This window comes from Opisthocomus hoazin, chromosome 4, assembly GCF_030867145.1.
Source record: "Opisthocomus hoazin isolate bOpiHoa1 chromosome 4, bOpiHoa1.hap1, whole genome shotgun sequence".
NCBI lineage: Eukaryota > Metazoa > Chordata > Aves > Opisthocomiformes > Opisthocomidae > Opisthocomus > Opisthocomus hoazin.
In genome coordinates, this window is record NC_134417.1 from 44,759,266 (window position 1) to 44,786,264 (window position 26,999).

The following is a 26,999-nucleotide window of genomic DNA, read 5'->3' on the forward strand; positions in this document are numbered from 1 at the left end:
ACCTCCTTTCCCCCTTATTAATGAATCTTACGAAAGCGAACACTTCCCAGAATGAATCACTGTTTTCCTGAACAGTGTACTTTTCTGTTGCAAAGTCAACAAAGTCCTGCAGGAATTCTTGGAAAATCTCCAGAGATGTGCAAAAAAAGCAGTAATTTGTTGTCTATCATGGCATGCTTTCAGGCCCCACAGAGGCTACTGGGAGCTGAGGGTGGTCTGTATCTCAGCAAGTCAGAGCTCCTCTGCAGATTTTCTCAGCATCATAGATCTGGGTCATTTTAATTTACTGGCTTATTCTTTATCGTCTCATTTTAGTGCCAGCTATCACCACAAGAAGAAGGCAAAGTGACTGAAACATTCAGTTTGCTTTATTAAACTGAACTCCTCTCCTTCACCGATGAGGAGGTCACCTTGCAGGTACCAGAGGGTAGAAACAGGCACATATGGCTGACTAGCTGCTGGCTCTGCAGGTTTACACTCTAATTTCTCCTATGGTAATTTACTTGGTTGCTATGTCAAGCAGGATTTGCAGATCCACCAGCTAGGTCCTGACTCTGGACCAGCTGCAATGCAGAGGCTGAACCAGCTTTCCTCACCTTTGTTCTGAAGTCTTAGAGAAGCTTAGCATGGGACTGTCAGCCGATACAGTAGCCTGGCTCCATTTCTTGATGAATGTCTTCACTGCAGTTGCTGGTCACAAAAAACCTCTAAGCCTGGCTTATGTTAACATCAGGAAAGTAGATTTAGTGGTATAGGTAAATTGGATTTTACTTCCACTTGGTTGGTTTATTTTCCAGGGAGAAACGAAGCTGACCATATCTATGGATTTGCTTCTCTTCTGCTCCAATCCCATAGTCCACTTCTAGCCATATTTCCAGGTCTAACTCCCTCTTTTTCTTGCATGGAGTTACCTGAGTTTGCTGCATAGTATTGAAATCAGCATGATACCCCCAAAGCATTCTCATCTGGGGAAGATTACCTTGGCTATGAGTCACCTGAGAGTGGAAGGTGCCATGGGCTGGGGAGGGGCTCCAGGACCAGGGAGCTAAGCAAAGAGGAGCTTCGAGAGAGCTGATGAAAGCAGGGAGCACCCACAAAACAGGTCCCCTCCCATGCTCCAGGGGCAGCTGAGAGAGCGGAAGAAAGATGCAGCTTAGCTACATCAGCCATATATGCGCACCAAACAAAGCTGGAGGAGGAAAGGTGACATCAATGCTAGGAGATGATGGATTGGCTGCTTAGTGTGATCACAGCAGAAATGGCCTCTCTGAGGCCATCCACTGCCTCTGCCAGGCGACATGGGGGTCTCTTCTCCACCATGCCGTGGCAGGCTGCCAGCAGACAGGGCGGGGGGAGAAGTGGGAAGAGGATCACACCACTGTGGGGAAGGAGGTGTATAAATAGTGCCTGTTTGGAAGGCCAGGTGTGTCCGTCTGATTCAAGCCAAGTATAACAGGAGGAACCAAGGAGTGCGTCTTCCTCTCCAGACCTGGTTCCTGAAATTCATTTCCTCCTGTGTGTTTCTGTTATTATGGGTGGGTGGATAGGGAGGAAGGAAGGAAGAAAAGAAAGCAAAATTCTTTGTTTTATTCTTGGATCTCACACCCCAGAGTCTTTATTTGTTTACTTTGTACCTGCTTACTTGTGCACTGTTTGTCCTATATTTGTCGTACGTGTTATGGTCGAGCCACTCTAAGCCCTTTCTTCTGCTGCAGAGGGAGTTTTGCTCCACTGTCTCCCACTCTTCTTCCTCACTCTGTCTTTCCCTGCCATCAGGTGCACAATCTCCTCCATCGCCCCCATCCCAGCATCACTGGACCTTCCACCAAACTGAAGCAGCTCACTTAACTTGGAAGCAACCTTCTTTTGCTGGGTTAGTGAACTGAACTGGTGCAGAGCCAGTTCAGACAGGCAAGGCAGAGAGACAGAAAGAGTAAGTGCTTGCAGCAAGAAAGGGGGAAAGCATTGAAGGACAAAGGGTTTTCATGCTTGACTTTGGTGACCTGTTGTATTGGTTCTCACTCTTGTGTGCAACTTAATCATCAGCTGATATCTTGGCATACTGTTGTTTTCCATGCTCTCAGGAGGCACCTCCATTTCAAACATCACCCCTTCAGCCTGGAATAAAGATTCAGCTCCCATGTACTTCAAGCTTTCTACCGCAATCTTGGCCTCACATTGAACTCTCCGACAGAACGTATGTGGCCAGCACTGTGGTCACATTTATGGTCGTTCTTTCTGCCAACATTTTTACAGCATGCTAGGCTGTTACACTGAATGCTTTGGAAAACAAGGATAGGGAAACTGGTTTCCCTTGTTATCCTGGAGGCAACCCCAGATATTGCAGGTGCTCCTTCTGGCTGCCTGGTCCTTCAGCACAAAGCCAGTGCTGGTATCGGCTCACTCCTGGGAAAATGTGGATGGCATCAGAGAGCCTGGCAGCTAAACGGCCTGGTAGGGAGCATCGTTTTGCTTACAGTGCCCAGGCAGCTGGTTTCTTGCAAGCACGGAGCAGGGGAGCCATCCTGCTCCTGCCATCGCTTGCCCACGGATGCAGAGCACGTGTGCCTGTGAGCACTGGGGACAGGAGGAGTGGGATGGAGGGGTGTGCAGGCAGCGGGGCTGAGGGGTCAAATCTGTATCCCGGTCATTGTGGCTTTGCTGCCCAACATGTGCATCACACACACAACCACGGGGTGCCCTGGTGCCTGCCTCACCCTAGAGACACCCCACGTTGCCCCACTGCATGGGGGAGCACAAGCCCAGAGCCACATTTCCCCAACCAGGGTGACTGTAGCCAGCCCCAGCTGCTTGCTGCCGGCTGCAGCTGAGCATGGTCTCCTCCACCCCATGCACCTCTTCCTTCAGGTGATGGGGGTTGTCCATGCCAGTTGAAATCCTGCCTCACCACCAGCCAAAGGCAAGTTTGCAGGCTCGCTGCCGCTTGATTTGTTCTTCCTCTGCTCTCTCTTTCCTCCAACTTTCTGAAATGGGGACAGTATCTGAAAAACAGGCGACGCAGAAGAAGGCCACGCTGCCCCAGGAACGCAGTGTCATGCAGAACAAAATCATCGCCTGAGGAGGTGCTTCCGAAAGACTTTGAAAGAAACCGGAGCTCTCATGTTCCTCTTCTCCCTCTGTTTTTGTCACGTCTCTGTAATACGGTGGACATTTTCCCAGCTGCTCGGCAGGACTGACAGCGTGTTTTCAGGATGGGGCTGTGTCCTAAATAGAAACTCTGCAGGTTCGGAAAGTTCCCTTCCTCTAATTGGAACCGACTCACGGAGGTGAAGAAAAGCTGCAAAATTGTTTTAAGCTATGAGCAATTATAACAACCCTTACAGTGCCAGTGACACTAAGAGGATTTGTACTGGATTATGCCTAACGTTAACATGATCTAATGCTGTTCGAATATCGCAGCCCGCAGCAGGCCCAGCTCTTGGAGCTGGGTTCCTTGTTCTTCAAAGTCATCTGGGGTTTGGGGAGGGAAAGGGAACGAAGCCATGTGGGGAGAGTTTCGGTGCAATGTCACATCTTGTTTAAACATTGCAAATAGGCAGTGTTAAAGTAGCAGTGAAAAGCAAAATGGATTGTAAGCAGAGCCAGCCAGCTTCTCACTACTTGGCACGTACCGCAGAGGGTCTCACAGTCAGGTGATGTGACAGTGCCACACCGTCCATGGCGCCAGGGCACACCAGGTGACCAAATTGTGAATCCTCCTATCTCCAGGCTGCATCGGATTGTCTGAGCTGGCTTTAAAAAGTGTTCTAAAATCATCCTTCCTTTTACAAGGGCACGGAGAGACTTCCACTGTTGCAGGCAGAGGCAAAAGGGAATTAACTGGGGTATGCCCTCACACGCAGATGTTTCAGCGACATGAAGCTCTGGAGGAGCAGGCTGGTAGGGCTGTATGCAGCCAGTGATCATGAGAAGTGTGGTGTGTAGGAAAGGAGGGAAGGAAGGAACAGTGCAGGAGGTGAGTCTGCAGGCTGGGACCTTGGAGAATACCTGCTCTGCTATTGACTTATTATAGGGCTTTCAGGGAGTTGTTTAATCTCGCTGTAGATCAGTTTCTCAACGAGCAGAATTCAAGCAATAACATTTTGATCATTGGGAAGGGACGGAGAGAAACCTGCATCGGTGTGAGGCACTCAAAACCTAGAGCAATTGGGGAGGGCAAAGATGGAAGGCAGGTAGAAAGGAATGGAAGTCACTGAGTGAAAAGAGACATATACTGGCCTTGAAGGTTTTGCTTCTCATCTTGGATTTTGCTAGTGAAATCAGCAGAGCCAACAAAAGGTCTCTGGGGACTTGAACTGCAGGTATGGCTGAAGGTCACAGAGTGCAGTTCGTGCGTGGGAACCACCCAAAATTTGCCTTGGAGCAGCAAGGGAGCACCTGGTCAAATGGACACAAAATTTTTTCTTAGTCTAGACTTAGTGCATGATGGAGGGAATTAATGGGGGTGAAAATGGCTTTATATCCAAAATGGGAAGCCCCTCCCTGCTAGTGCTAGTGAGCTCTGCAGCACTGAGCTCTGCAGCAGAGGTAAGGAATGAGGCCAAGAGAGCTAAATTACATTGCTGTATATACTGTCTTTGAATTTGGCCCTGACGTAGGCTAAGTTGGCTGTGCTTCTTACTAGTAGCATAATTTGACTGATGAATGGAAGAATTTTGTATCAGGCCCTTAGGAGATTTTGTACCACTAATATGTTCTATTTATTTTGCAGAGACATGTCAAATAGAGATATACACATGCAATGTTGAACTGTAATCCATCCCACTGAAATCCATCCAGGGAGTAAGTTCAGACCCCAAAACAGGATATGGCAAGTATCAGACAACTGACATAAAGGAGTGTGGCTCACATTGTCTGTTGCTTCCCAGTTTTCCTGCAGGCCATCTCACTACAAGTCCCATGCACCATATCAATCTCGATTAAGCACTCTTCTGAAAGCTTAGGCACAGTGTTGTTATGCCAAAGTGTCAAAAAACTATGAGCTAAAATAAGCACCCACAGGAAGATGAACTTAGCTTAAAAAGGAATGTATTAAAGGGAAGCAGAAGCAGCACAAACCAGAAGGAAGGTTGGAGGTTTGGGGCTTTGAGCCCTCCAGTTGTGAAGGACAACAATGTATTTTTTTAAACGGGAACTGAGCTCTCCGATAATCAGGTTTCTAGGAGAACACCAGCAAATATTGTGGGGGACAATGTAATATCATGAGAACCAGCTATTTTTTAAAGTTATATTACATCGAAAAGGTTAACAAAGAATTGTAGGCGATTCTACACTTCTCACAACTTCAGAAAAAAACCCAGCCCCAGTGTGAAATATTTTGGCCAAAAGAGGCAAGCAATTTATACCGATTCCCAAAAGTCTTGTGGGAGTTGCAGGTGGGGTGCTTCATGCTTTCATCTGCTCCCTCATTAGCCTTCCAGCTAGGATTTCATCCTCTGCAATGCAACCCGCAGCCCCTTGGGAAGCTGGGAAAGGACCATTATGGACAGGAGACGAAGAAGGGAGAGGAGTCGTGGGGCTGAGGAAAACGTGGGAGATGATGAAATCTGTTGGAAGATGTGCAGCCAGCTCCTCGGCACAGGGATGAATTTGACCCACTGTGAAGTTTCACAGAACTAGTGCTAATATTCTGGGCTTGCAGTACTTAGGCAGCAATTATCACCTATGAAATAGGTGCTAATGTAGATTTTCACATTCAGAGGGCTAGCTGCTAAGCTGGTGGAAATGGGTGTACCTCTGTGACTCCACTAGAGCTAAACTGGTTCATGCCAGATGAAAATGCTCCCCAGATTTTTTAAGATACCAATTAATCTTAAAATCAAGATAAAGAGAAGAAAGTGTGCACATTCATGCTTTCACTTCAACAGGAAATTTAAATTTGGAGATGTCCCACCTGATGTATGATTGAGCTGTGAGAGGCCAGTAGCATGCAGCATTGCACACTGGTCATTTTACAATAATTGCAAAGGAATTATTTCTGGAAAGAAACTAATAGAAAATTATGGTGATCCAGCAGAATACAGCAGATAGTTTTCAGCCGGTACTCTTCCATCTTGTCAGGATACTCTTTTCCTTCATGCTGCAAAATACCCAGATTGGTACAACACAGCTTTTAAAATGGGGTCCTAAAGAGAAGATCTGCTAACGTCTAAGGGAGAAAAAAATAAACCAATCTGTGATTTTAGAGTGTCAGGGACTTTTTTGTATAGGTACACACAGCTGCCGGGTCAAAGTGCTACCTTCCTGTAACTATAGTACAGCATACATTTCCCCAGTAACACACTGGCTGTTAACTGAACCTCATAGCAAAGAATCAATAAAGTCAAGGCAATTTCTTTAACATGCCATCTGTAAGAGATTATGGAAGGGAGGTGGGAGAAGGGTTTTCCTTAGTGGCTAATGCTTTACTAAAGTTCAAATGAGGCAATATATAGTAAAATAAATTCAATCTATATTTTCTCTTCTTTCAGTTTTAGTGGGGACTAAATGAAATAGAACAGTGTTGATTCTACCCGATTCAATATATCTTTGCTTTCTAATAACCAAGGTCATTTTTACCTTCATGAAAAAAGAAGCCTAATATAAAATACTCACCCAGACTGAACAAACACGTATTCGCGCTTTTTCAAAAGCCAGGTAGATGACTGATATATTATGTAATTCATTTCATGGCACACTGCTGAATGTTTTTTTATAGATAGTGTTTAACCTTGCCAATTTTGCTCTGAGATAATCACTCCTTTGAGGATAAAATCTCACATTTAACATTAGAAGAAAAAAGAACACCCACCCGCCAAAATACGTAGTATACAACAAATAAGGGGGAAGTTACTTAGTCAGAAAGATAGCGACTAGAGCAGTTTTCACTGCTGACTCTGTGATTAGCTGGTAGTTGTTATAATATTAATGAGAAATACAATGATAACTGTTTAGAATACTTTTTGATACAGCCAGTGAGCAATGAAAAAATGCTTAGACATCTTACAATAATGTATTTCTGCCCTGACTAATGGAAGTGGCAAACAGATTCATAAAAATCCCCTATATTTAGCACTGGAGCTATTCTCAGAGTGCAGGAGATTTGCTTGTGATTCTCTGGAGTTTATGATCAGGAATATTAATAGCGCCGGCATCTCATGGAAAGGATGCAAACCCTGGAAGACACCTATGAAACACTCATGGTAAGGACTTCAATAGCGAAAGTCTGCAGGGTCAACACAGTGCCTGTTTGCTCTGTGAGCCCTGATGCTCCCCTGGAGACTGCCTTTGAGAGAAGAACAGTGCAGAAGGTCAATGCAAAGTGAAATTTTACCTGGAGGGAGGAAAAAATATGTATAAGCCCGGATTCATCCTATCATGCTGTAGGCATGTCGTCGAGGTGGCTAAGTTTGGAGTGCTGTCAGCCCTTGGATCACAGTATAGTCAAGGCAGAGAGAGACAGGAACCTCCTGAGGGCAACTCAGCCCACCTACGATCTGAATCACCCTTGGGAGAGCCTGCGTTTCACCCCAGCTGCTGGAAACGAAGCATCTGATGTGCTGTGAGGTGATTCCTAGCCTTGGCTCTTGAGGATGGGATAAACTGTCTCTGATGGAGAGCCTCTAGCCAGGAAAGAACCAAGCATAAATTAAACACTCATTTCAATTACTGAAATGAAAGACTTCATTAACTTTTAAAGATATTTCACTCTTGCCTTCACTCGCTTTCAAACACACATTGGGACCATTACTGGAAGCGCCGTTCATTAGGTAAGACCCTGCCCTTCTGGCATTTCCAGTTCAACCAGAAGCCAACTGTATTGGGGCTCCTGGAGGAGCTTGACTCTTCCATAGGTTTTCTCCTCAGATTTTGCGGGCCACAAGAGATTCTGGAAAATATCCAGCCAGGACCAGACTTGGGGGTCTTGATCTAAACAGTCAAAGAGGCACTCTAACCCACTTGTTTAGCTAAGCGTTTTTACTACCAGGGCTGCTGGCTTGGTCCAGAGGTGATCGGATGCAGTGGGGGAGTATAAAAGCATCGCATACCTTAAAGCCCACTTTAAATAAGCCCTATTTTAGGGACATAATATGCAGCACAAGGCTTTGGAGAGCCTTTACGCACAGGGACAAATTGTCCTTAGACAGCAGAAACAATATTCAGAAATTAATGTGAGGACTTCACATTTTCTTTTTAATTCATGTAAGATTCCATCTTATTGAAACCCCATCTTAAATCCACCCAGAAGCAGCAACTAACTTTCAAAAATACATTGCAAATAAAAGCCCCCAAACGACAAGCCTTGTCTTAAGACGTCACTTTCAAGCATCCATAAGATCTCTGGCAAAATTTCACTGTATATGGAAGATTAATTTTTTTTTTTTTTTAGGAAATCTCTGTCTGCTATTTTATTCTAATCTGTTTAACACAGGTTTCGTTGCACAAAGAAGTTTTAAGACCACTTACCTCTTCAAAGTATCCTTCATTTTGCCACTACATAAATCAGAAGAGTAGGCTATTTTTCTTAAGTTTACTAACCCAAACAGCAAAGATCCGAGTTGCTCTGGAACTCCTCATGTAGAGTAAATAATTAGATTGTGATCTGATGAAGGCACTTAACAACGAGCTTATTTTTAACTCCATGAGTGCAGTCATTGTATTCAAAGAGATTGTTCAGATGTCTAAGTTGAGTGCATATTTAAGTGCATTGCTGATTGGCATGTCCTTACCCTTAAGCTACACCATTGATTTCAGTGGGGCTGCCCACACGGAGTGGCATTCGGGATGGGGGGGGCTGAGGACAGCAGGACTGCAACCATGGCTTGTGGAAATCAAGGGAAGCTATTTTTTACCCCTCGGACACCAGGTCCCTCTCCAGAGCCACAGAGGCTGTTGTTTGGTTTTGTTCTGGTGGGTATGGGGTTTTGCTGTGTGGGGTTTTTTTTTTCTTTCTTTCTAATTTAGGTTAATCTGTACCTTCCTCATTCCAGGGAAATACCACCTCAGCCACTTGAAATGGAGACTATTCATCCTACTCCTCATAAAATGCCTGGAAAACATGACCAGAAAATGATCAGCAAATAAACTGCCAAACCCTGCTATTCCTCGCTCTTGTGCCTAATCTAGAAAGGAGACTAATAAAGACCAACAGCACACTCCTGTTGGAGCAAAGATTACTTCTCAGCTTAATTTGATACTTTTACAGACAGCTGACAAATGGTTTCCTCCCCTTCCCCCTGCCCCTTCCTGCACTCAAGTTTAAACAGGGCTGAAGTGGTGCATAGGGCTTTTGCTCTTCCTTGCTCCTGGGCTGGGTTTCATCTCATGTGGGAAAGAATTGGTGCTATCGGGCTCGAGGACCTGATCTTACTGAGAGGAGCTTGCTTTTCCTCAGAACAGACCCATGCACATTTTTTCTTCCTAACAGATGTATTACCAAAAAAACAGATTCGTGAAATGGAGCTTGTTCCTTAAAACTGAACTGAAATGCTCATGCTCTGTGTATAAAAAACAAAGTCTGCTTCTTTGAACCACACACTTTGTAGGGTGCATATTCGATGCAGAGGCGCATCACAATCATCCTTGGAAAAGCGACCAGCCAGATGAGAAAGAGATTTACGGGCACAATTTTTCAGAGATACGGTATCTCAGAATTATGGAGTTTCACTATTCAGCGCAGTGTGAGAGGCCACTCTGAGTCTGATGCAATTTAAACCACTCCATAGATCATGCTGGACATCCTCTAATATGTATCATTACAGCCTTACTGAACCTGATAGATGTTAGCCAGGGAGGAGGACAAAGTATACTCTATTGCATATGCTACGAGCCTGCCCAATTTCACTGCGCCATGTCCTCAGCTGACGCAGATCAGTGGAGCTCTGGTGCAGTTAATGGGTTTTGTGCCAGTTTTCACCATTTGAGGATCCGGACAATCATTTTCATTGCAGCAGCTCAGAATGTTTATCCTTTCGTTTTTAACAACACCTCTGCTCTGCGTGTGTGACTGCAAGCAAGTCTCCTGTGACTCAGGCTCCCCTCCTTGCATGCGGTCACGTCTACACCTCTGCCTCCCAGGATACAGCCCCAGCGGCAGGCTGCTCCCTGTCCTCAGGCATGAGCAGCTGGGAAACCCTCAGCAAATCAGTGCCAAATCCTGAAAATCAGGTTGCATGAGAGGCTATGATACAGCTATGCTACCCCATAACGGGCACGATGTGAGAACAGAAGTTGTCACAAATGGGTGGATGTGGTGTCAACACCAAGTAGGTCTCATCATCCATGTCAGAGAGAGACAAGTTTTTTCCTATGTTTCCTAACACACTTTTGAACCAACACAGGTGATCCAGGCAAAACACAGGTACGAAATCCAAACCAACGTGGACCCCAAATAGGGTGCACACTGTTGCTCCTTCCACAGAACTTTCCTTCTGCTCTGCCTGTTTCTGAGGTCTTAGGTTTTAAATGTGACAAGAACTTTTTAAGAATTTTGAAGCCCTCATTATAAGCCCATTTTTCAGTCTTTGGCTTACATGAAATACATTCGCCATGATCAGCTTCAGGTATTTCTGGGCAAGTCAGAATTCCTCCTAGCTGTATAAATAAGTATTTTTTGGTAGTACACCCATGATTGATCATCATCTCCATTTGTGTATTTATGACTGTGACAGTTGCAGAGCTTGCACAAGAAGATACATTTTTTAATGATGTTTACACTCATTTCAGCAATCAGCAATGGTAGTTATATATAGCTACATATTTGAAAGTCCTAAATAAACAGGTTACAGCTCACATAAGAAGTAAAATGAAATGAAAATATAAGCTAGAATCAAATGCATCATCTGAAGTCTTAGCCCTTAACAAATACCCGGCATGTTTTGTACGTGTGATAGGTACATATACATTTCAAAGGCATTCTATCTTTGAGTATAGATATGTAAAACAAATATAAACATCTGTGTATCAATTGGATATAGAAATGCATGATGCAACATAGAACAATACACACCTGTCTATACACACATGTGCAAACATGTCCACACATTTGGTGCCTTAATACTGTTGAATTCTTGCATCTGGAAAGTCCGTGTTCAAAGAACATTTGGGAGCTAGTGCATGCTGGAGGAGCTGCTAGCACTGCAAGTCCTCTCAGAAAAGCGAGCTGTGAGAGCAGCAGAGAAACCCATGGGCTGTGCTGAGGGATGAGGGGCTGGAGAAAATCCTTTGGTGTGCATTGCCGTTCACTGCGTGATGCACGGGAGCACTGAGGGGACTCGGTGACACACTGAGAGCCCATACCTTTAGCTGGTGTGCAAATACTACACACATACACATACAGTCAAAATGACTGCAGTTTGATAGTATGGCCTGTGCACATGCTTGCAATGCGTACCCCAGGTGGGACAAACAGCCCACACACTCTTCTTTGGACCACAAGGCTCCGAAGGGAGTAAAGGGATGGAGGTGTTCAGGGACCTTGGCCAGGGCACCCACAGGCATATGGGTCCTGTGGAGGGGGCTGTGTGCTGGCAAAGAGGGGCTTACTCCAGTGAAGCTGCAAGCAGGGCGTACAAGGTGAAGCAAGGAGAAAGGAGACGGCTGGTGTGGCATCACGCCATGTTCTCTGTTTTGTTTCTAAACTGTGAGGCAGAAGGTGCTAGCTATGGATGGGATTTGACAAAGCGCTGACTCTGGGCATGCTAACCACCCGGCTCTGGGTCTACAGTTGGTAGCAGAGACCACGTTCAGAAATCACTCAATTAGCCCCCACAAAGGTTGCAGTTCTTCATTGCTCAGTCACATTGAAGGAAGCACAAGCTCCACTGAAGCGGACAGGAGTCTGTTGTGGACCCTGCTGAGGTAAGGCAGCCCTCACATCGCCTTGCTGCTGGCTTCCCCCACCTCGCACCTACACCAAGCAGAATGCAGGATCTGCACACAGCTCCCTGCCTGGCCTCTGCCAAGCTCCTGCTCTGACGACTGCTAGCGTAGCACAGTACGACATGGCATGGTATGGCGTGGTACGGCATGGCACGGCATGGTGCTGGACAATGGATGCTGCTCCTTGCAGAGCTTCCCACCCCACTCCCTTCCCTCTTCCCCTGCCAGCAGTTGCAGCCAGCACCTCCCTTCCTGAGTCTGAAGAAAAACTATTTTTGCAGCCATACCTAGCTGCACTTGCTACAAATATTCCCAGGGACACCAAGTTTTTCCTTGGTGGTTCTCTAATAATCTGGAGGGGTGTTGCAACTGTTAAGCCTTGATGCTTGGGGCCTCGTGCAGACAGTGCTAGAGACCGTTCCCCTCACACCCCCTCACTAGCATGGCTGCAGGTGCTGATCCTCAACCACAAATGCAGTCTGTGGTATCTCCCCAGACACCCTGCTTCTCCACAGGGTTGGTTGCTCCCACTGCCTGGAAACCAAAGCTTCAGGCCTATGGTCTTTACTCTTGTCTCCACAACTGTGGTGTGTATTGCTGTATAAATTGACTCAGGTGAGAGTCCAGGAGAAGCTGGATCCCGAAAACCAGATTTACAGCACCTGCTGTTAAGGCTATTTTTTCAGTGCTCAGCAGCTCCATCTGTAGCTTGGGTGGTGTCCAGGCCTGGTGAGAAAACGTGCTGATGCTGAAGAAGGCCAAAAACCCAGGCCCAGCTAAAAGCCACCAAATGACATGAAAATGTAACTCAAGGCTTGCGAGAAGGATTGCACATTCTAGACCCAATTCCTTTCACATTATTCAAGCAAGAAGACCCATTAAAATGAAAAGACCTGGCTGTGCATGCACACGCATTTTCCTTTTTTGATCGACTACCTCTTTGCTGATATGCCTAGTAGAGTGTTTGAAATCCCTATAAATGTTAGATGTCCATGATAAAAGACAGTGCCCTTCTTTGGCCTGTGGCCATTTTCCATGTTTATTTGCTTATTTATTTCAGTTAAGTGCAACACACCAGTTGATGCGCAACACCCGTGTGCCGCAATACAGCTCTGGGTTGCCTTGGCAACAGGTGGAAAGGGTTTTGAAGAGCCAGAGAGGCCCATGCTAATGAAAACAAGCATTCAGGGGGCCTCTTCTCCAGGTGGGCGAGAAGAGCCTCCCTGCTGGGCTCCCTTGCCCAACCCACTTTCAAATAGTCTGGTGCTTTAAACAAAAACTACAAAAAACAATAAAAAAAGCCCACCACCCGGCCCCCTCTGCTTTTTCTCCATGCTAAAATGCAACTACTGATTAAAAGTTCTGAGACAGTTCTTTGAAGCCTTTCATTAACAGGTTTCCTTTATGAATCCAAATTAGACGGTCAACGCATTTTCCTTCAAAAAAAAAAAAAGAAAAGAAAGAAAACTATTATGGAAATGGTGGTTGTTGTCGTTGTTGCTGCTGCTGGCTTTTACATATTTAATCTCCCACATGTGCATCTGTGCCAGATGGCACTGCCCGTAAGATGGGAGATAATCTCTGCACAACATCTTCACCAGTTTGACAGTGGTCTCTGGGCTGCTGCAGGCAGTGGCTCTCGTTCAGACATGGTGGAAGTCATGGGCTTTGTCATGGGCTTTGTGGGATAGAGCTGACCCTGCCTGCCCTCAGCACCCACATTTCCCACTGAAAGTCTCAGGTGAGGGTGGGGAGAGGGTGAGTTATTCACAGAAGGCTTCTAGGAGTGAGGCTGTGATACTGAATGCACGGGGAAATCTCCCCACTCGAGGAAGTGGGTCTTCTGGAAAGGCATCTGGGCACTCACGCTCGGGAAATTGAACAGTCATGAGGAATATTTGACCCTATGCAATTGTCTCTTCTGGAAACATGAGGAAAAGGGTAATGAATGACACTAGGAGCTGAGCAGGAATATAGTCACCAGCTTCAGTGAGATTCACGAGTGTCCTACTTCCCCTACAGCTGTCCAGCAACTGCTGGGTATTCCCAAGGGCCAAACTGCTGACTGGGTCAATGAGGTGATGCCCATGCGATGCGCAAAGAGATAACTATATAAATATGGGGGTGACATGGAAGGGGAAACATCCAATGAAGTCCCAAACAAAGGCTGAATGTTGCTGGTGATGGTGGATAAGGGGGTGAAGAACTTCTGGACATCAAGGTCAGAAGAAGGGCACTGTATGATAATCTAGGGTGATAGATTTCTGTTGCTATTTCTGGTTCCATGTGAGCTTTTCTTGCATGGGGCAGAACACATTCTTCCGTGGACAATGATAACCAACACGTTTCAATACACAGTTGGGCTCACAGTCCGAAGACTGAATTTGTGGCACAGAACTACAGGAAAGAGAGGAGTGGCATCCGGGAGTGAAGCAGACCTCTGTAACCATGATACTGAAGCAAGAGACATGGTGTCCAGTAGAACAGCAGGGCAGTACCCACAGAAAGCCATGGAGGGACATTCTCAGCTTCCCCACCATGGGCAATATTGTTTGCCCACAGCTTGCAGCTACATGGCAGGCAGCTGCTTCAGCAGAAGGTCTCTTCCACCTCCTCAGAAGCAAGGGGACATGACTGCCTATTTGGACTGGTGAAATGTGACAAGCTCTGAAGAAAACAGATGCGGATGACTGTCCCTTTCAAAAAAGCTGAAACCAACCCAGATCATGTGAGGCTGGGTACAAAATCCCAAGAGTTGATGGCATAGCTTCCAATGTTAAGCAATATATACATATATATTTTTAGTAGGACTCTTCACTGCTTGTAGGTGACTCCGTGCCAGAAACTGACTCATGTTGAAACAGCATTACAGCAAGACAAAGAAACTGTGTAATACACCACCAGGCTTTTGGTCTGATAACGCTCTCATGGAAGGAGTGTTTTACTCTGCCCTGAACTGCAGTGAAGCTTATCACCAAGAGCAGTGACGTACTGGTCAGTTCGTTAATCTAAGCAAAGGGGAGCGAAGCTGGAAATGTTTATAAGTGATTTCCCTCTGCTGAGGAAGGAGATAAGAATAACTATGACAACGGTCCTAAAACATTTGTTGCATGTTGCATTCTAAAATGAAGCATAGCAAAAAAGAAAGCAGTGCCTGAATGGAGGATGGGGGGTCTAGAGAAAACCTTGCTCTTTGTCGATGCCTTCCCAGGAAAAGCAACATTGCAAGTAAAATGTCCACAAGTAGTTTTAGGGTGCCTGAAGTCTTTGGATGGCCAACTTGCACCAGGGCTCCTTTCTGGAGGAGGATGTTCAAAACTCTGGAAAACAGGTCTGTTTCAGGAACACAAGACCCTGAGGATCCTCAAAACTTGAATTTACATTTGAGATTACAGGCGACTGTGATTTCAGTGGCAGTAAGTTAGAGCCCATGAAAAACTGCATCTGAATTGGGACATTTCTGGAAATTTTTATAAACCCCATCTGAGCTGGCTCTGAAATAGGCCAAGAAACGTAGTCATCAAACCACATGAGGTGCCTGCAAGAAAGCAGGGAAGGCTGACTGAAGCAATCACAAGGACATCTGTCATACATTTCATTTTGCAGGTGACACGGTTATATCTCTGCAAACTTCTCGTGTCATCAGTGCAATTCCAGGACCTGTGGTCCTGTGTTCTGCACCAGCGTGAGGGTTTGCACTGCTCCAGCCAAACACAGAGCCCTCCATCAGGCTGGGAAATGAGGCCACGAGCTGCTGCTGCTCTTGTTGTTGGGAGGGCATGGAGCAGGGTTGATCCATCTACTGCCCTGCCAAATCTGTGCAAGACCCTGAATTGTTCCTTGCTTGGCTTATGCTCCAGGGCTGCCCCACATGAATAACCCCACGCTGTGCAGGCTTGCTCATGAGCTTAGGTGAACAGCCAAGAGCTGTGTTTACTTTTTTTGGGGTATGGAAAAGATATCTAATTGCACCCACAGTGTATTTCAGCGCAGAACTATTTAACGCTTATGTTACAGAATCAAAAGCATGATTTGCTCCTTGTGGCTCCTAAAATCTGCAATATAGCCCTGCCAATGAAAACATAGAGACTTGGCTATGCAATGAAACAGCTAGCGCAGCAAAAGCGGTGGCCTGTTGTTGTATTTGCAATGAAGTAGCAGAAAAACATCCACTACCCACAGAAATGCTGCTTCATTTTGTTCTTGAAAGTGCCAATTTAGAATTAAAGGCAGCTGAATTACATGGGCAACATGGGAAGAATTTGTTTTATGTGGGAGCTGCTGTACATACATAACTTTGCCGTAAGATTTCTATATTGATCACAGTAACCTGCCTGGGTCACCTTGCTCTAACCAGTTATGGGGATAATCTGCCAGTCCAGTAGCATACTCGTTTCATCTGCAGTGCTCTGCACAAATACTCATAAACCATCCACTACCATAAAGCAGCTGTGCTAATACCCATAGTCATTGCTGTAGACTATGTCCCTAGATTGTACCAGCATGTAAAAAAGAGACAAAAAGACCTGGATATGTCTCAGTTGTACTCACCATGGAAATTACGTGAATCTATAGTCTTCTCTGTTTGATTTTTATTTTTTTCATGGAAAGCACCACAGACTTAATGGCAAGCAGCTTCGCTGGTGGGAAAGTCCTAGGTGTCCTCTTCATGATATATAAGTGGCAAGGTATTTGATTTGTGTCACATGTAACGTGTTTCATCTAGGTAGCTTAATACTGATGTTATTGTATGTACAATAAGACTGGACAGGAGCCCCATTTGATATCTATGTTGTGAAGTTTGCTGAAAACATGCTGGGTCAGATACATCCCTGCACAGAGACACATAAATTGTCAGTAATAGTCCTTGAATTGGCAGAGAAACATCTTCTTCTAACATCAGGATGTTTAGGAGGGATACATTATGTAGCTGTGTGAAAGTGCATGTAAGAACCTAGCACAGAACTGGAATTGCTATTTTCCCCTTCTCATTGCAGACTCACTCTAGTAGTTGCCTCGACCTAGAAAGTGCCTTGGAGGTAGCCTTTGGCTGAATGGGGGGTCCAGGGGTTCATACACTCCTCATTACTATGATTTCTATGTACCTATGTATCACCAGGGGAGAGCTACAGCCACTGTAGCTACATGGTATATCTCTTTTACAGCACAGGCATTGGTATAGTACAAGCACTACTTCTTTAGGCCTCACAGCACTGATTTGCATTAGGTAAATTCATGCAGACTATGGACTGCATGGTTGGTTGTCCCTGCAGGAAGGAGCAAGCTTTGTGCTCAGTAAGTTTGGGGTGGAAGGTGATCATTGCAGAAGATTGATGATAATGGGTGGATGGGATATGGTTTTGTTCTCCCCAGGTCTTGCCTCTTCCTCACAGCCGCCAAACACTTGCTTATACTCTTTTGGCAGTGATATCAGCATTATCCAGCTCAAGGTTTAAAATAATCGTGAATGAGACATTTCCCCAAATCAAAACACGGGCAGTAAATTAGATTAGATTAAATGAAATAAATGGAAGGTTCATTTCTGCTCAATACTAAAGGAATGCCATGTCCAGTTCTGAGCACTGGGCTTCAAGAAAGATGTGAAAAAAACGGAGAGAGAGGACAGTCTTCATAATCAAAGGTCTTGAAAACATGACTTGTGAAGAAAAGCTGGAAAAACCATTTTACTCCACTGCCACGGCAGGTAGAACAAGAAGAAATGGATTTAAATTGCAGCAAGGACAGTTTACGCTAGATATTAGAGAGCATTTTGTAATAGCAGGGCTGCTGTAAGTGCTGGAGTAGATTGTCTGGGTAGGTGGTGCAGTCCTCAGTGTGAAAGGTGCTTATGGGCAGCTTGGACAAACATGCATTGGAAATGACACTGACATAGCTAACCCGGCCTTGAAGAAGCCAGACTGACTGCAAATGAAGCTGACTATTTAACTGGGAAGGAGCTGAGTGATTCATAATGAAAAGGCTGTGATTTCAGTATATCAGCAAGAAGCAACCTTCCAGGGGGCAGGCAAGCCTGGGTTGCATACACCCGTTGCATACATCCAGGCTGGCCTGGGCTCAGAGTCTCCCCAGGTCCTGCATGCGATTTCTGTGTCAGTAGAAAGCCAGCCCAGTTTGCCGGATGCACCTCTTCCTACTGAAGGAGGGCACGGACACTGGTCTTTTCCTGCCTGATATTTCCTTTGGTGTGTCACGTTTTTTTCCGCAAGCTAATTGCATGCAATAGCTTGTGCGAAGGTATGCAAGGCTCACTGTCCATGGAAAGTATCTTCATTTAAACTAATAATGTGGAACCTCCTTGTGAGCTGACACTCACTTTTAATTACTGTTGGCCAACTCCCCCCCAATCCTGAAACAAGTCGAACCTGCTCTGCGCCACAGGAGTCAGCAAGAGGGTAAGAGAACTCCTTGGGATGCCATTTGATGAATCAACCGAGAGGCTGCCCTTCTGGGAATAATCCCAGGTGGCCTGAGAAGGGACAGAGAGCCCTTCCCTTCCTCTCTGTCCTCTCGTCCCTGAGGCGTGGGGAGGAAGAGTGACCTGGACAAAACCACATCTTCAGACGACAACCACTTCTGCATCTTCCCCTGACCGTCACCTCCTTCAGAACTGCCTTCCCATGCAAGTTCTGGGATGACAGGTGACTAGAGAATATGAGACATAAGATTTCTGGGATAGGACAGGTATGAAAAACCCAGGGGGATAAACTCTGCTAAATTAATTCTTATCTTTTCTTCCGTGAAGTTTCCCTCAAGTGCTGGGTGAACACCAAGCAAGGTGACAGATGAGAAGAGCAGAGTGACCCGTGGTGTCCTGCACCCGCTTCTGAGTCTGGTCACGCAGCCTGTGTTTAAATTTTCTCCTCATCACCCCGCAGTGTGTAGCTAAACTTAGATCTCAGCCACAGCAGATCTCAGGTAGGCCACAGCAGCACTTAATTCAAAAGAAAGACTGTTTCCTGTACAGGCTGATGCTCAAAATATCATCAGAGGAAGATGAAATAAATTGCTCATTAATTCCTGGTCACCATATTATAAGGAAATTACTACAGCACCAGAAAGATTCGCAAAAGAATTGGGAAGCTTAATGTGAAAACTAAGACATGAAGCTTGTGGGGGTAAAAAGAAATGGTTATATATGGACCATAATTTAAAAAAAAAAGAGAGAGAAATGAATTTTCTTGAAAGAATACTAATTGAAGTATGTAAAAATCCTAATGGCTAATTTCAGCTGTGGTTCATACTTTCATTCCATCGCAGATAAGCACAAATGGAAATAAAGTAAAAAGAAATTGAGGGCAGTGTCAAGAAGCACTTCCTTACACAAGCAGTAATTGCAGAGTGAGGTGACCTGTGAGAAAATGTCATGAGACAAAAACATTAATGTAATTAAAAAATCACTTAGGTACAATACAAAGAGAAAGGATGAACGAACTTTGGCATGAAATGCCTTTCACAGCCCCTTGCCCAGCCCACCAGAACATGTGCTTGGAATCCTATAGTCACATTGGTTTGAACCACTCTAAGTCCTACCACAAAACCCAGGAGAACCACTCTAAGTCCTACCACAAAACCCAGGAAAGTGGAAACAACTCTTCTAGGCTGTGGCTTCCAGTTGCTCTGAAAATGTTAACAACGATGTAATGGGACTGAGGCCAATCACTTCTCGTCATGGATGAGAAATGGATGGTTTTCTGAAACACAAACCCATGCAGTGCGGGGGCAGAAGATGTCTCAAGCTGTCTTGCCGGAGAGAGGTCGAAGTCAGCCCCATCCTTGACCCTGCCACCGGTGGGGTGGAGAGGATGGGGTAGAAGGGATGAAGCCACGCCACTCCTTACTGCTGAATCACTGGTGACGGGATAGCTGTCAGCTTCATGTGCAGACTAATAGCATGTTTGTACTCCTCCCAATTCATGCAAACAGCAAATTAAACTCTTCCCCCAAGCAAAGGGGATCTGCCCTGCAGCAGGACACTGCACTCCCAGCCTGGGGGCTCGGGGGGAAGCGGGGGCATGTCCCTCTTGCCACTATGTACACACGTGCCCACACATGGTGCACAAAGGGCTTTTGGAAAGCACAGCCTAGCTCCCAGCTGGTTTCTCTGCACTGTTACCCTGCGTACTGCTCCCGGCCCGACTTTGCCACCTTTGCTCCCACTGAAGCTAATACAGCATGGTGCACTTTTACTGCACACAGCTGCTTTCCTGTGAGCTCTTGGAATCGTGAGGATTAAATCACACCAGTATGGAAACCAAGGGAACGTTTGTCAGTGACGAAAGATGGCAAGAATTTTTCTAAATCAGAGATTTTCTTACAGTAGAACTTTTGTTACTGGAGCAGGTCTATAATAATATCACTACTGTTTCAGTATTTTTGTAACAGTGCTGCTGGGAAGAGCAGCTCTTTTAATACAAATTCTGTCATTTAGAATTGCTGCTATGGTAGAAATCTTAAATTAAGCACTGTCCTTTATACAAAACACAGCACCACCTGCTTGAATACAGAGCTGATAAAACACTATATTTTTCTCCATGCGTCACATTAAATTATCCAGCAATATAAAAGAAATGGAAGTACACAAAAGTCGGGGCTTTTTTCTGAAATAGCTCCACCTGTATCTTCTCCTTCCAAGCACAATGTGCTGGGTGGGGGGCAGAGATAGACTGAACAGACTCTTCAGACAAAATTCCTGCAAAATGACCAGGTTTTATGTCAAAACTACATACAGAACCACATTTCTGGTGTCCTTTCAATTCAGATCCATAACATGTCCCCAGCTGCACAAAATGTCTGTGTATCACAGGTCTGGGAAAAGGACTTCTAGTATAGCTGTGCAACAAAATTCTACTGAAGCCAAAAGTTCACTTGTACTATGGCTTACAGCAATTTCTCTAGTGAATAAATTACTGGCTGAGATATCTAATTCCATCTGTTGGGCTTTTTTAATTTGTTTTATTTTGTTTTCCCATGTGGTAGAGAAGTGCCATTGTTTCAGCACTAGTCAGGGAATCGGGGAATATCTCTTCAGCATGCCAGGCTGGCCAGGGGTCCCTGCTCACAGGATGAAAGCCTCCTGGACAGACAGCGCATCTCCTGTCCAGCCCACGCCTGCCTTTCTCTTCCACTGAAACCAGGAAACGTAGTGTTTAAGGCAAGCCCAAAACTCAGACTGATACGAGGCAAGGATACCAGTTGGCTCTGCAGCCAGATGCCGGAGCAGAGCCCTGGATGTGCCAATAGAGGCTGAAGCACAAGATGGAGGCAATATCTAATCCCCTCACGTTTGCTGTGCGTAACCTCATGGCCAGGGACTCCACGTGCTGCTGTCAGAAGTCATCCTCTGCACTTTAGGTCATGAGAGTTCAGGCTGGGAAAAACACAAAACCACAACACCAAGTCTTGTGCCTGAGTGTCTCTGAACCATTTTTGAGGTCCTCTTGCCACCTACAGATTATTCCTCTTGCCACCTACAGATTATTCCAGCAAAGGAAACATGCCTGTGACACATTCCCAAGCACTACACCATTACTTAGTATTTATTCACCTGCATGTCAGATAATTGGCACAGCATACTGATGACAGTCATTTCTTCCACGGGGCAGTGTACATTGAGACTCCTGTGATGGGATACGTAAAGCTTGACTTCTGATCCAAAGAATTTTGGAGGAGGTGGTGACAATACACTCATTAATTTACAATTATATTCCTTCAGAGAGCCTCCTGGCACTTTCTAAATACTGTTTAGAACACATACCTCTTCTATGAGACAAGTATTATGACCACGAAAGTCAAAAAACAAGGACAGAGATGTTTAAGTTAACTCGCCCTAAGCCCTACAGGAAGGCACTGTCAGAGGTTACCATAGACATAAGTCTTGTGCTATTACCATCTGTTCACAAAGGCTTGAATTTTCAGAAGAATGCTCAGGATTTATTTATATTTGACAGAAGTGTATTATTTTTGCTACACTAGGTATCTGCTGCTTGGGAGAAAGCAAGGATTTGGTAGTAACTAATGATACTGTGAAATGTATGAGAGGTTGACATTAAGAGGTGACAAAACAGAGCTGCCATTACAAATCAAACCCTGATCCAACAAAGTCTTTCAAAATGGTAAGTATTGCCTCACTGGAGTCTCTGAAGTTTCCAGAAGACATAAAGTATGTGCTTGTGTCCCTGCAGGGTCCAGTCACAGCCTCTGTTTGAGGGTGTGCCTTGTAACACTCCAACTACTGGAAGGGCAAGAACCACAGCGACCTCCAAAAACCAACATCTTCGTATATTCAATGCCGTATAGCAATGTGTTGGTTTATAGAAAGAAAGATTGTGCTTTAACAAATCCTAGCCACTATATTCCTGAAGGTTATGGTGCTTTTTAAGAGATAAACTTGAAGAGGCTTTTAATGCTAAATCACGTCACTTGAGGATGGTCTTCGAGGCAGGCTGTACCCATTAGGGCCTGGAGACACACCACTGTTTTGGTTTTTTTTATGTTGTACAAGGTTAAACAATAGTTTATTTTCTGTCACTGATACCTTGAGGTGGGTTTGCACCAACAACGTCTTCTACATTTTCAGATTAAATAAGCACTGTTAAAACAACTTGGCTGGTAACACAAGGATTGTGTAAGCAAGGATCACTTGTTGTCAGTCTATTCATAGACTGTTGGTCCATACTCCCATGAGTAATATACTGCAGTGAGTAGCTGTATTGGATCAGCAAGACTAGGGTCCTCAGCAATAATAAAGAGTTTAAGCAAGACTAAGATGTGTAAACAAATTATATCCTGATTGCCAAAAGGCTAAGAAAACTTGCCATAACTCTAAATTTTCTGTAAATTTTGATTTCTTAAAAAAGTCAGAACATTAACTACTAGAGTTAAAAATTTTACTTGCTTGGACTGTGAATTAAAGCATTTCCTCATGAGAAATAATTAATTGTTAATTGTTCTTTCTCTTTTTTTTACGCCTTATCTCATGGAATAAGTTGTCATTATAAGAGATCAAAAAGCTCATTTGTCTCAGGAAAGCCTAGATTCCAGGACATATTGAAAACCTGATTGTAAACTGGGTGTTTGGTGATAGTAAGAAAGCAGGGCCTCTTTTGTGTGAAAGACCATCAAGCAGCGATATCACTTGAATACCCCAGATAAAACCAGTTGTCTGCTTTACAGGTATCTGGCAGATGAGAGGTCAGCTTTGGCTGACTCAAGCCATATAGGTATTTCTTTTCATTTTTCAGTAATACATTCTTGTAAACAGAACTTCATCAGACTAAAACAGCTCAGTCTTTTTGTGTGGTTGCTCTGTTTTCCCCTAAGCAAATTCTTCACATGCCCAGAAGGAATCTTGTTTCCAACATCTGGGAGCGCTTTAGAGGCTTTCATTATTTATATGCCAAGATAATATCTCTTGCCCATGAATGTGTTACTGTTCCCATTGATTAGATGTTTGCTGATTAGTGCCAACTGCAGTGGCGGCTGCAAGGGGGACACTATTCTTGGGCCCTCGATTTACATCACAAACTATTGGTCTCCAAACGCTCATCTGACCTTCAGGAATTCATTAGACTTTCACTGCTACTGACTTGGGAAGACAATAAAATAAGGATTTAGGAGGGCGAAAAAAAAAGCTGGCATTTGAAATTAAGGTTAAAGACACACCAGAAGAAAATGGTAGAAAACAGTGATTTAAATAGAAAAAAAAAAAATCCAAGCCACCAGGCTGTAGAAAGAGAAAGGACAATTTCTTCAGCATTTGATGGCTAGGGGTTGTCTCACTTGTGTCAGAGCGAGCTGGGAGTGAAGGGAGCCTTTGTGAGGGCCACATGCACTCATCTCTTCAGGGTCCCCAGGGCTCCCCCCAGCCCCTTCCCCATGCTCACAGCCTCTGGCCAGACCTGGCCCTTGGCTCGAAAGTGCTCATCTCAGCAGAGGCGGAGGGGAAACAGGGAGAGGAAAATGCTGATAGGGCCAAAAACTACCACTCAAAGAGCAGCTTTGAAATCATAGCAGGAAGCTTTGCAAAAACATGAACGCACTTAACTCGAAAGAAGGGAGAAAGCACGGCTTCCCTGTCATTTCCTCACTGCTTTGTTAGGAAACGTTTCTCAAGCACTGAGCTGCAGCAAACCACCTTCAATTATATTAACCAAATGAACTAAAATATCACATAATGTTAAGGCGTTTCTGAGCCTGTGGGAATTAGCAGGTCTTTGATAAACTTACCGAGTTCCTGAGAGGACTAGTCTGCATCTGATCATGGAGCACTGGCAGTGCTGGTAGCATGCTGCTGCATAATTTGCAAGGTTAGTGGCCGTGATAGCCCAGCTACCATGAGGACATCTGTGAGGATAGACCTGGATCTTCACAGCCCAACTCAAGCAACTCACCAGAGTAGCTATCACTGTAAAATTGTTGCCTGTGTCCAGAATGACTGGATAAATATGCTTATCTGAACCCCTCAGCAATAAATGCCTTTTTAATTTCTCTTTTGCAGCCAGCAGTGATATATAGTGCACACTGCATTTGCAGAGCGGCTGCCCGGATTTACTCAGAGTAGTTTCCTATTTTGTTTTTTTTCTAGGTGACTTACGATGCCTGACTCAATCTTTGGTGTGGCTTGCATCTTTAGAAGAAATATTGACAATTCATAAATATTTCCAAGGTTGATGCCTCAGCACAGATACCGCGTGCTTCCTTCTGAAGCTACTTGTAGGAGTACTCACATTTTTGTTTGCGCATTTTCACTATCGCTGACAGGGACCTGATCCCAAACCACTCAGTATACTGTACTCTCTCCACGTAATTGTCACTGTGATCTAAAGAACATCTTGATTCATTCAGTTTTAAATTTCTAGGCATCTAGAGACTATAGTGCTTGAGGTATTTTTCATCATATACAGATGCCCAGCAATGAGAAAACAGACATCAGCTCCTCAGCTGGCATACACCAGGGTAACTCTATTATGGTCACTGGAGCCATGCTAATTTACAGCAGTTGTGGATCTAACTTGTTTCCAGAGCATGTATTGATTTTACCACAACTCTGTATTTCCTGGTTTTCAGCCATTTAAATTTAAGTGCATCTGACATTTTGGGAGGGTACAAGGCATTGCTGTGTCAGTCTTGATGCTGTGTTAATGATGCATTCGGGCAATGAATAATAGTCATGGGGTAGCTTGGAAATTAAACTCCTGATTTTATTCTTACAGTCTCCTGGATTAGCAATTAAATTTCAGGTCATTTAAATACCTAAAGGGTCTGGGAGTGTAGAGGGTTCTGACTCAAAACATTTATAAACATTACAAACATTTATAGTGTTGAGGAAAATAACTCTGGTCAGCAACTGAGCAATTGCAATGGCTTTCATGCTGGAGAAAGTCTAAGGAGCTCCCTGCTTATCTATACCTCTGTGGTGACAATGTGACTGCTGAATTTTTTTATTTTAAATTTAAGTAAGTCACCTCTTTTTTCACCAGAAGGTATATTCTAACCCGAACTATGTCACCAATCTCTGCCTCTCCCTAGCTGCCAACACACAGGCTGCGCTTCTCACTGATGTCCTCACTTCTTCCATCACTCTTGCAGCGAGGCTGGGGCCAGGCAGTGCATTTCCAGGGGATGTTACTGGTCTTGGGTGACCATTCACTTACCTTCCAGCATCATGACACCGACTGACAGAGCGTGCTGTCACATGTACCTTTGGAATAAAATAGTCGCTCAAGACCTTTGTAACAAAATGATGAAGGTTCCACGTAAGAGAAATTCTCAGCAGTGACTATAAAACATCATTTAGGCAGATTTAGAGCTCTCTATCCAGATTCGTATGAAATAGGAGCTGGCATTGTTTCACAGGCTTTGAATGCATGGCGGTTTGCAGCATGCCGGGGACCGATGGGCTCTCAGCAGCTCTGCGAAGGGCTGTGCCTGGCTCCCCTGCCATGGCTCCGTGAAGTCCCACTGCTAGGGAAGCCTCTTACAGCTGCAAGGAATGCAAATGGAGTCTTACTTCTCTTTGGCGAGTGTGTGAGAAGCGTCTCACGGATGGGTGTTTGAACTCAAAGTTCTACCTATTTGGTGCCAATATGTCAAGCTTTGTCCATGGTTGATAAGAACTGGGGGTTGGCTGCAAATCCAGCTTCACTAAAAGTGACTGCAGATATCATCTAAAGAGTTTAGAGATAAAAGCTGATACGGCCAGGAGAGATATTGTTACTAAAGGGAGCTTTTGACATATATCTAAAAAAGAACATATCCCTAATTATTTGTTCTTTCCCTCATTTCATACTCGCCAAACAAGAGTTCTGAACATGTGCACAGGAACTAATGTATTACTGTGTGAGTTATTTCAGACCTTCCTTTTAAACATTACTAATTGACCCACTGATGGATGCTTACTCTCCTTACTTTATCACTGTAATGTTGTTCTAGCTAATTCCCTGCTGAAGCAGCAGAGCTACCCATTAAGCAAGCGCTACAAGCTGATAAGGAACAGCAATATGATTTATGCATTGCATCAGGAAACAGGGACAAATATTGGCATCAAGGTGACTTATTTGCCTGTGAAGCCCATAGCAAAAAGGTCCTCAGCAGGGACCACCAGACATCAGTTCAGCGTTTTGCCTTAAGCAGGGAGCTAAACGTGTATTTTCTACCCTAAGTGACAGTGTTCAGTGCAGAGGGTGCAAGCAAGAACGCAGAAGACCAAGGGCAGCCAGCAATGCTATACATCTGCAATTCAAAATGGTAGATGCAAAGCAAGGAGGGAAAGCTAATTATTAAGACTTGTATGCGAGTCTTGGTCCTTAGGTGCTTGTAGGAGGAGCCTTGGGCATAACAGATGAGGGCTAGATGGGCGCACGGTCACCACAAAGGTGCTGCTGTGTCTGGAGCAGCGGGTCAGTCACGGTCAGTGGGTCACTCCAGGCAGCATAGCCTGGTACCAGGTAGGGTGCAAGGTCCCACAAAGGCCACAGGGCACTGGCAGCAAGACATCCACGGTAACAATGTGTAAATTAATTAATGCTCTGTCTCAGCATTTCCTCATCTTGGCATGAAGGGAGTACTTGTCTCCGTGCTAGGAAGAGTTTTGCCCTTTC